Source organism: Ranitomeya imitator, chromosome 2 (assembly GCF_032444005.1).
Source record: "Ranitomeya imitator isolate aRanImi1 chromosome 2, aRanImi1.pri, whole genome shotgun sequence".
Classification (NCBI taxonomy): Eukaryota; Metazoa; Chordata; class Amphibia; order Anura; family Dendrobatidae; genus Ranitomeya; species Ranitomeya imitator.
Window position 1 is genome coordinate 143,905,121 of NC_091283.1, and position 8,651 is coordinate 143,913,771.

Genomic DNA, 8,651 nt, shown 5'->3' on the forward strand with positions numbered 1-8,651 from the left:
TGCGAGCAGGGCCCTCACTCCTCCTGGTATCTGTTTTGAACTGTATTTCTGTTATGCTGTAATGTCTATTGTCTGTACAAGTCCCCTCTATAACTTGTAAAGCGCTGCGGAATATGTTGGCGCTATATAAATAAAAATTATTATTATTATTATTATTATTAAATTAATGAGCTGGTTGTAATCAAAATACAGCTCTCTGCCCAAGAATGCGGTCCCTGAGAATCTGCCTGAGGTTCCCCACCCCTGCTTTTAAAAAATCCACTAACCCTTTTTAGATATGTATATGATGTATTGTAGGTGTATTAAAATACTTAATAATTGCCATCTTTGCCAGTTTCCATTGCTGCTTCAGTCCTCTTCTGGGTTACGTGAGCGCTCCTTTTCCTTGCCAGCTCACACAGGGACTGTTGTGTGGGGTGGTGCTACTTCCACCAATGTATACCTATAGTGCTTCCAAGCAAGGCTTCATAGGCTCCATAGACATTGTGAAAGTGACTTCCGGTCCAGACATAAACCAATGTAATCAGGCGGGTCTGATTTGAAGTCACATGATCCTGAAGAAGAGCAGAGAGGCTTTGGAAATCGGATCAGTACTTTATTTCCCCCCTCACTACAGGAAGCTTGTCTTTAAAGTTAACCTGACAGCTGATACACGCTACAGAATCCACGGGCAGCATATATCAGGCACTGTCTGTATGATCCCTGCGACATATCAAATTAAACAGACTTTAAAACTCACCAGGGACCGAACCGCGCTGAAGACTAGTAGCACAGGTGGGTCTCTGGTGGCTTCTCTATCAAATTTCTAGATTCATTTCTAAAAGTACTGTGACAAAACACTCTGGGATCGCTTTTGCTGGGGCCAAAGGTCACGTGGTTTGTGCATTGAATCTGAGGCGTACAGCAGGTTTTCTGAGCAGGCTGACCTCAGGTCAGATTTATTAACGTGAAAGCAACATGAACAAAACAAAACATAAAAATAAATCCTAGCCTGTCCGGCACTAACTAAACAAATACGTTGCTATCTCAACAACTGGGGGGCTTCTCCCACCCAGCTAACATCACACAGATCTTGAGCACAGCTCTCACTCACATTTGTCACACACAGGCAGGCAATCTGTGTGCCCCAGGCTGACGCTGGAAACCCCCAGCTGGTCATCTTTTATTCCTGCAATCATTAACCCATTAGCACCCTGAAGATACTGAGTGGCCTAATTCACATAGGACAAACACCTGGGCGAGATATACCTGCCTCCAACTACCACACCAGCATGAGTCTTACATATCCCCTCCCTTGCTCAGACCACTCCGGTCGAGCAAGAACACTCTTGAAACAGTGCACTCGGGATAGGGCATCGGCGTTCCCCATCTGCACCCCAGGTCGGTGCTCCACCGTAAAAGAGTAAGCCTGCAGGGCAAGGAACCTCCGGGTTACCCGACTATTACGGTCTTTGTGGAGGTGCATCCACTTGAGAGGGGCATGGTCTGTGACCAGCCTAAACTTCCTACCGGCCAGGTAATACTTGAGGGAGTCGAGAGCCCATTTAATGGCTAGGCACTCTTTTTCAACCACCGCATACCTCTGCTCATGTACATTCAGTTTCCGACTGAGATAGAGGACCGGGTGTTCGACTCCGTCCCTCACCTGGGAAAGTACAGCTCCGACACCAGTATCAGAGGCATCAGTTTGTACCACAAACTCGCTGCTGAAATCAGGAGTCACTAGTACGGGCTGAGAGCACAAAGCCCGTTTCAGGCTGTGGAAGGCCTCTTCAGCAGCTGAGGTCCATTTTACCATGACGGAACCCTTCCCCTTGGTAAGATCCGTCAAGAGAGTAGCCATGGCTGCAAAATTGGGTATGAACCGGCGATAATAGCCGGCAATCCCCAGGAAAGCCTGTACTTGTTTTTTGTTCACTGGTTGTGGCCAGCCCTGAATTGCCTGTATTTTGTCGATCTGGGGTTTAACCACTCCTCGGCCAATCACGTAGCCCAAGTATCGGGCTTCTTCAAGCCCGATGTGGCATTTCTTGGGGTTTGCCGTTAAACCTGCATCTCGCAGGTCATCAATCACCGCTTGTACCTTCTGGAGATGAGTTTCCCAGTCCATGCTGTAAATTACAATGTCATCCAGGTAGGCAGAAGCGTACTGTCTGTGAGGCCTCAAGACTCGATCCATCAATCTCTGGAACGTTGCGGGAGCTCCGTGAAGTCCAAACGGCATATAGACATACTGGAACAGACCTTCCGGTGTAGCAAATGCCGTCTTCTCTCTGGCCGCCTCAGCCAGAGGAATCTGCCAGTACCCCTTTGTTAAATCCAGGGTCGTAATGTATCAGGCTTTACCAAGCCGGTCGATCAACTCATCGACCCAGGGCATAGGGTACGCATCAAATTTAGAAACTGCATTCAGTTTCCTAAAGTCATTACAAAACCGGATGGAGCCATCCGGTTTAGGTATCAACACAATTGGACTGGACCAGGCGCTGTGCGACTCCTCAATGACTCCTAAGTCCAACATTGCCATCACTTCCCGGGAGACGGCTTCACGGCGGGCTTCCGGAATCCGGTAGGGCTTCACATGAACAGTGACGCCAGGCTCTGTGACAATCTCATGTTTCACCAACTTAGTCCGGCTAGGTTTTTCGGAGAAAAACTGTCGGTTCTGTAACAAAAATTGCTTAACCTCAGATTTTTGTCGTTCTGAGAGAGTCTCGGCAACCTGCACCTCCGGTACAGTAGGTGAACAAACCGGACGGGGCAGATCCGCCGTTAGGGCAGAGCGGTCTTTCCAGGATTTTATCAGATTCACATGATAAATCTGTTCCGGTTTTCTCTTACCCGGCTGGTACACTTTATAGTTCACTTCACCAACTCTTTCTCGGACCTCAAATGGGCCCTGCCATTTCGCCAGGAATTTACTATCCACCGTAGGGATTAGGACCAACACCCTATCGCCGGGTGCAAATGTACGGACCTTAGCGCCTCTATCATAACTTTGCCTCTGGGCTCCCTGGGCCTGTAACATATGGTCCCTAACAATGGGCATGACAGCAGCAATACGATCCTGCATTTGTGTTACATGGTCGATCACCGTTTTAAAGGGAGTGACTTGACCTTCCCAGGTTTCTTTTGCGACGTCCAGCAGTCCCCGGGGACGACGGGCGTACAACAGTTCGAAAGGCGAAAACCCTGTGGAAGACTGGGGAACTTCCCTAATGGCAAACAGCAAATAGGGTAACAAGTAATCCCAGTTCTTCCCATCTTTGTCTATCGCCTTCCGGAGCATCTGTTTTAAGGTTTTGTTGAAGCGCTCAACCAGGCCATCTGTTTGAGGGTGATAGACAGACGTACGCAACGGGTCTATTTGTAAGAGCCTGCAGAGCTCCTTCATTACCCTCGACATAAAGGGAGTCCCCTGGTCGGTGAGTATCTGTTTTGGAATTCCCACCCGACTAAACACTTGTACCAATTCCTTGGCGATCGTCTTGGTAGCTGTGTTACGCAAAGGGACGGCTTCCGGGTAACGAGTGGCATATTCCACGATGACGAGGATATGTTGGTGCCCACGTGCGGATCGGGGAAGGGGCCCAACCAAATCCATCCCAATTCTCTCAAAAGGGACCCCGATGATAGGAAGGGGTACCAAAGGGCTACGGAACTGAGATTTAGGGGCCGCGATTTGGCACTCTGGACAGGACTCACAATAGTTCCGCACATCATAATGTATTCCAGGCCACACAAAACAATGCAATATCCTTTCTGTGGTTTTCTGTACCCCCAGATGTCCCCCCATTATATGTCCGTGGGCCAAATCCAGTACCTTCCGCCGATAAGGTTTGGGTACCACTAACCGTTGCACTGTGTCTTCCCCTTTTTTTTCTACCTGGTAGAGCAAATAATTTTCAAGAACCATATACGGGTACGCTAGCCTAATGTCAGGTTCTACGGGGACCCCATCTATCATTTTTACATTTTTCCTAGCCGGAGTCAGGGTAGGATCTTTCATTTGCTCGCTGTGGAAGTCATCCACCTGGACTCCCAAATCTGGCAGGCAGGGTGCCGGATGGCTGTCTGCCTCCGCCTCTCGCTGAGGTTCCTCAGTTTCCTCCGTTTCCCCCGCCATGACGGAGAAGGGGTACTGAAGGTTAGATTCACTAACCTCCCCAGCAACATCTTCCTGTGGGGTCTCCTCTAGGGACTCGGGACCTCCAGATGGCATGGGAGAAGATTCACGGGTACAGCTACCGTGAAGGAGCAACTGATTCTCCCACAACTGCCAGAAATAGGGAAAATCCCTGCCCAGGATTACATCCTGTAACAATGCGGGAACGAGTCCCACTTTGTGCTGCACTGACCCATAGGGTGTAGAAATCCATATGACCGCTGTTAAGTACGAGCGGGTGTCACCATGCACACACGTCACAGAAAACTTGTCAGACGGACCAGACGGAAGTGCCACCAGACTAGCTTTCACCAGAGTCACCACACTTCCAGAGTCTAGTAATGCCACAACATTTTTCCCATCAACAGATAATTCACACAGGTGTTTCGCTATATCATTTTGTCCCGCATTCACACTCACTAGCTGTGTAACCAAAGACATGCGTTTTCTAGAGTCTATAACGTCGCACTGCATGGACGTCGCACTGCATGGGTTCAGCGGTAACAGGACAGTTCGCAGAAACATGACCCTTCTCATGGCAGCGGAAACACCTAACAGGTCCCCTACTGAGACCACCGTCCAACACTCTTGGTCTCGGAGTGCGAGCAGTCCCGGGCTCCTCCCCCACAGTTTTAAGCGATTTTCCTTCACCCGTGGTCCCTGGAACAGTCTTACCGGTTCCACAAGGAGGAGGCACAGACCGGGGGTTGGCGGTGTCGTCGGGAAGTCCTTCTGCCACGGAATAACGCTTGACCAACTCCACAAGTTGATCCGCTGTCGTGGGATTTCCTTGGCTTACCCACCTTTTCAGCGCTGGGGGTAGTACTCTCAGGTACTTGTCCAGGACAACCCGCTGGATTATTTCGGGTATTGTCAGTACCTCGGGTTGCAGCCATTTCTTTGTTAAGTAGATCAGGTCGGACATCTGAGACCGCGCCGGCTTATCTTGCTGGTATGTCCACTGATGTACCCTCTGTGCCCGGACAGCCGTCGTCACACCCAGCCGGGCCAGGATCTCAGCTTTCAGCTTCTAAAAGTCCTGAGCGACCTCCGGGTCCAAATCATGGTAAGCTTTCTGGGCCTCGCTGGAGAGAAACGGGGCAATCAAATCGGCCCATCGTGCCTTCGGCCACTTCTCTCTCAATGCCGTCCGCTCAAACGTCAGGTATGCCTCGACGTCATCTTCTGCAGTCAGCTTTTGCCAGTATTGACTCACATGGATCCTTCTGGACTCTGCTTCCGGGTCAGCGTCAGGCATGCTCACCAGGCGCTGCGCCACCTGTTGGAGAAGTTGGCGGTCTGCAACCGTCATGTCCACTAACTCCTTCAGCTGTGCGGCCATCAAGCGATTAGCTTCGTGCTGTGTGGCAGTGGCCTGCTGCTGTACGGCAGTGGACTGTACTAAGGCTTTCACCACGTCTTCCATGCTGTCGCCTGTGCCACGGTATGCCCGCGTTCTCCACCACAATGTGACAAAACACTCTGGGATCGCCTTTGCTGGGGTCAAAGGTCACGTGGTTTGTGCATTGAATCTGAGGCGTACAGCAGGTTTTCTGAGCAGGCTGACCTCAGGTCAGATTTATTAACGTGAAAGCAACATGAACAAAACAAAACATAAAAATAAATCCTAGCCTGTCCGGCACTAACTAAACAAATACGTTGCTATCTCAACAACTGGGGGGCTTCTCCCACCCAGCTAACATCACACAGATCTTGAGCACAGCTCTCACTCACGTTTGTCACACACAGGCAGGCAATCTGTGTGCCCCAGGCTGACGCTGGAAACCCCCAGCTGGTCATCTTTTATTCCTGCAATCATTAACCCATTAGCACCCTGAAGATATTGAGTGGCCTAATTCACATAGGACAAACACCTGGGCGAGATATACCTGCCTCCAACTACCACACCAGCATGAGTCTTACAGTACCTAAATGGCTTCCTACCCCCACTCCACCCTCAGGACTCGTTTTAGCCTTGGCAGGCTCTTTCCCTTTCCAGTGGGTCTCATCTTCCCTTATACACAAAGGAGCATGTTTTATACGTGACCTGACACAACTAAACCAAAACATTTTTTCTTCTCCTCCAAACTATTAGCAATTACCTAATTAAATGGTCCAAAGGCACTGTCACCTGGCATCGCAGATGTACCACTTTCAAAATGTACTAGTCCGGTGTACTAGTCCGGTTGTTTTATTTGTGTCAAGCGCTTTCCTGCGGTTACCACTTTATTTTTTGCTACTCTCTCCTCCTTTATAACCAACTTCATCTGGTCTCAAATTCCCGAATTTATCGTCCATTCAACTCTTACGTGACTGAAAGACTCAAGTGGGATAGGCTTTATACAACTTTGCATATCTAGTTTTAGTTCCAATAGCATCCTGGCACATCCTTAGTTTATTCAATCCATGGATTCTTTTATTAAAATAGTTCTTCCATTTCCCATCTCCATGGCCCCAAGGCTACCAGACCATGCCACATCCGCTATACAACCCCATTCTAAATTTAGATATACACAACTATTAGTCTCGGTGCCATGTTCACACTGCGTTATCGCCCCAATTCCATCACTAATTTAACCTATTCCAACCTAACCCAACCTTCCTTCTGAGCGAAGATCCATGCCCACGAGTTCTCGCAACCTTTCTCACCATCTAAATATGCCCGACTACTTTCTGGTTTTGAACACATATTCTCTGGGACTGAGTTTGTTTGCCATGCTCTTTCCTTCCTCTATAGCTTAAATATCTCTTTCTATAAGGACTCACATGCAACATATTTTTTTAATAGGGAAGAAACCAACAGTAGTGAGCTTACACCTGAACAACACACACGTATGTACACCACATCCTCAATATCTAGTACGATTTAAGGAGCCAGTCTCAAATTTGTGCCAAGATTGTAAGCAGTCTCTTTCAAACTACGGTATATCACTTTTTCACTTCACTCATCCTCATCCTACCTTATCAAACCATTCTCCATGTCTTAATTTTCCCTTACCTGTTTTTTTCCGGAAAAAAAATAAACTTCTTATGAAAAAAACTCTAATCACTGGTGATTTTTAAATATACGGATTATGGGTTATGTGATACAAGAAAAACCTAGGTACTTGGATGTAGTACATTGTTGTGATGAACTAAATTCCTATATTGGCTGGTATACTGCTCGGCTACATCTGCTCCTGAATGTAGCGAATGATGGAGAAGCATCCACTGAAGGCTATTTGCACAGTTTTGCTTATTGTCTTGTATTAATGTGATATTACGTTGTTTCAGTTGCAATTTAATTGCTGTAAAGTGCAGTTGTAAAACACACTGGTTAAAAAAGAGTTAAAGAAGTTATCCACTACTATAAAGTTTTTTTTTTTTTTTCATAAATCTTGCTATTATGTGCCACTGAAAACATCTACTGTGTTTATTTTAGCAATATTAGCTGTTATCATGCTGTAGCAGCACATCTTCAGTGCTGGATTCAGCTCTCATGGGGTTAATCGACAACTTCCTTATTGTGACCTAAGGGTACCGTCACACTATAACATTTCGATCGTTATGACGGTACGATTCGTGACGTTCCAGCGATATCGTTACGATATCGCTGTGTCTGACACGCAGCAGCGATCAGGGATCCTGCTGAGAATCGTACGTCGTAGCAGATCGTTTAGAACTTTCTTTCATCGCTGGATCTCCCGCTGTCATCGCTAGATCGGTGTCTGTGACACCGATCTAGCGATCTAGCGATGCGATCCAGCGATGCGTTCGCTTGTAACCAGGGTAAACATCGGGTAACTAAGCGCAGGACCGCGCTTAGTTACCCGATGTTTACCCTGGTTACAAGCGTTAAACTAAAAAAAAACAAACAGCACATACTTACATTCTGGTGTCCGTCAGGTCCCTTGCAGTCTGCTTCCAGCACTGTGACTGCCGGCCGTAAAGTGAAAGCAGAGCACAGCGGCTGTGCTTTCACTTTCACTTTACGGCCGGCAGTCACAGTGCGGGAAGCAGAGACTGCAAGGGACCTGACGGACACCAGAATGTAAGTATGTGCTGTTTGTTTTTTTTTTAGTTTAACGCTTGTAACCAGGGTAAACATCGGGTAACTAAGCGCGGTCCTGCGCTTAGTTACCCGATGTTTACCCTGGTTACCCAGGGACCTCGGCATCTTGGTCGCTGGAGAGCGGTCTGTGTGACAGCTCCCCAGCGACCACACTACGATTTACCTACGATCACGGCCAGGTCATATCGCTGGTCGTGATCGTAGGTAAATCGTATAGTGTGACGGTACCCTAATACTACAAGTTCCATGATGCTTTGCACTGCCACTAAGCCCGAACCTAGCACATCCACTCCAAAAACACACCCAAACCCCTCCCTCCTCTCTGTTCAAAAAGATTTGTGGTGTCATTTCTGTCCAACTTCTCTTTTAGATTTCTCCAACCCACACTCCATTAGACACAGAGATAGATAGATAGATAGATAGATAGATAGATAG

At 47.9% G+C, this 8,651-nt stretch overlaps 1 protein-coding gene across 1 annotated transcript in view; it reads right to left on the reverse strand.

Moving 5' to 3' along the window:
• Positions 1–8,651, reverse strand: part of STARD8 (StAR related lipid transfer domain containing 8) — a 236,750-nt gene that overhangs the window by 179,702 nt on the left and 48,397 nt on the right. The gene's annotated exons all lie outside the window — the stretch shown is intronic.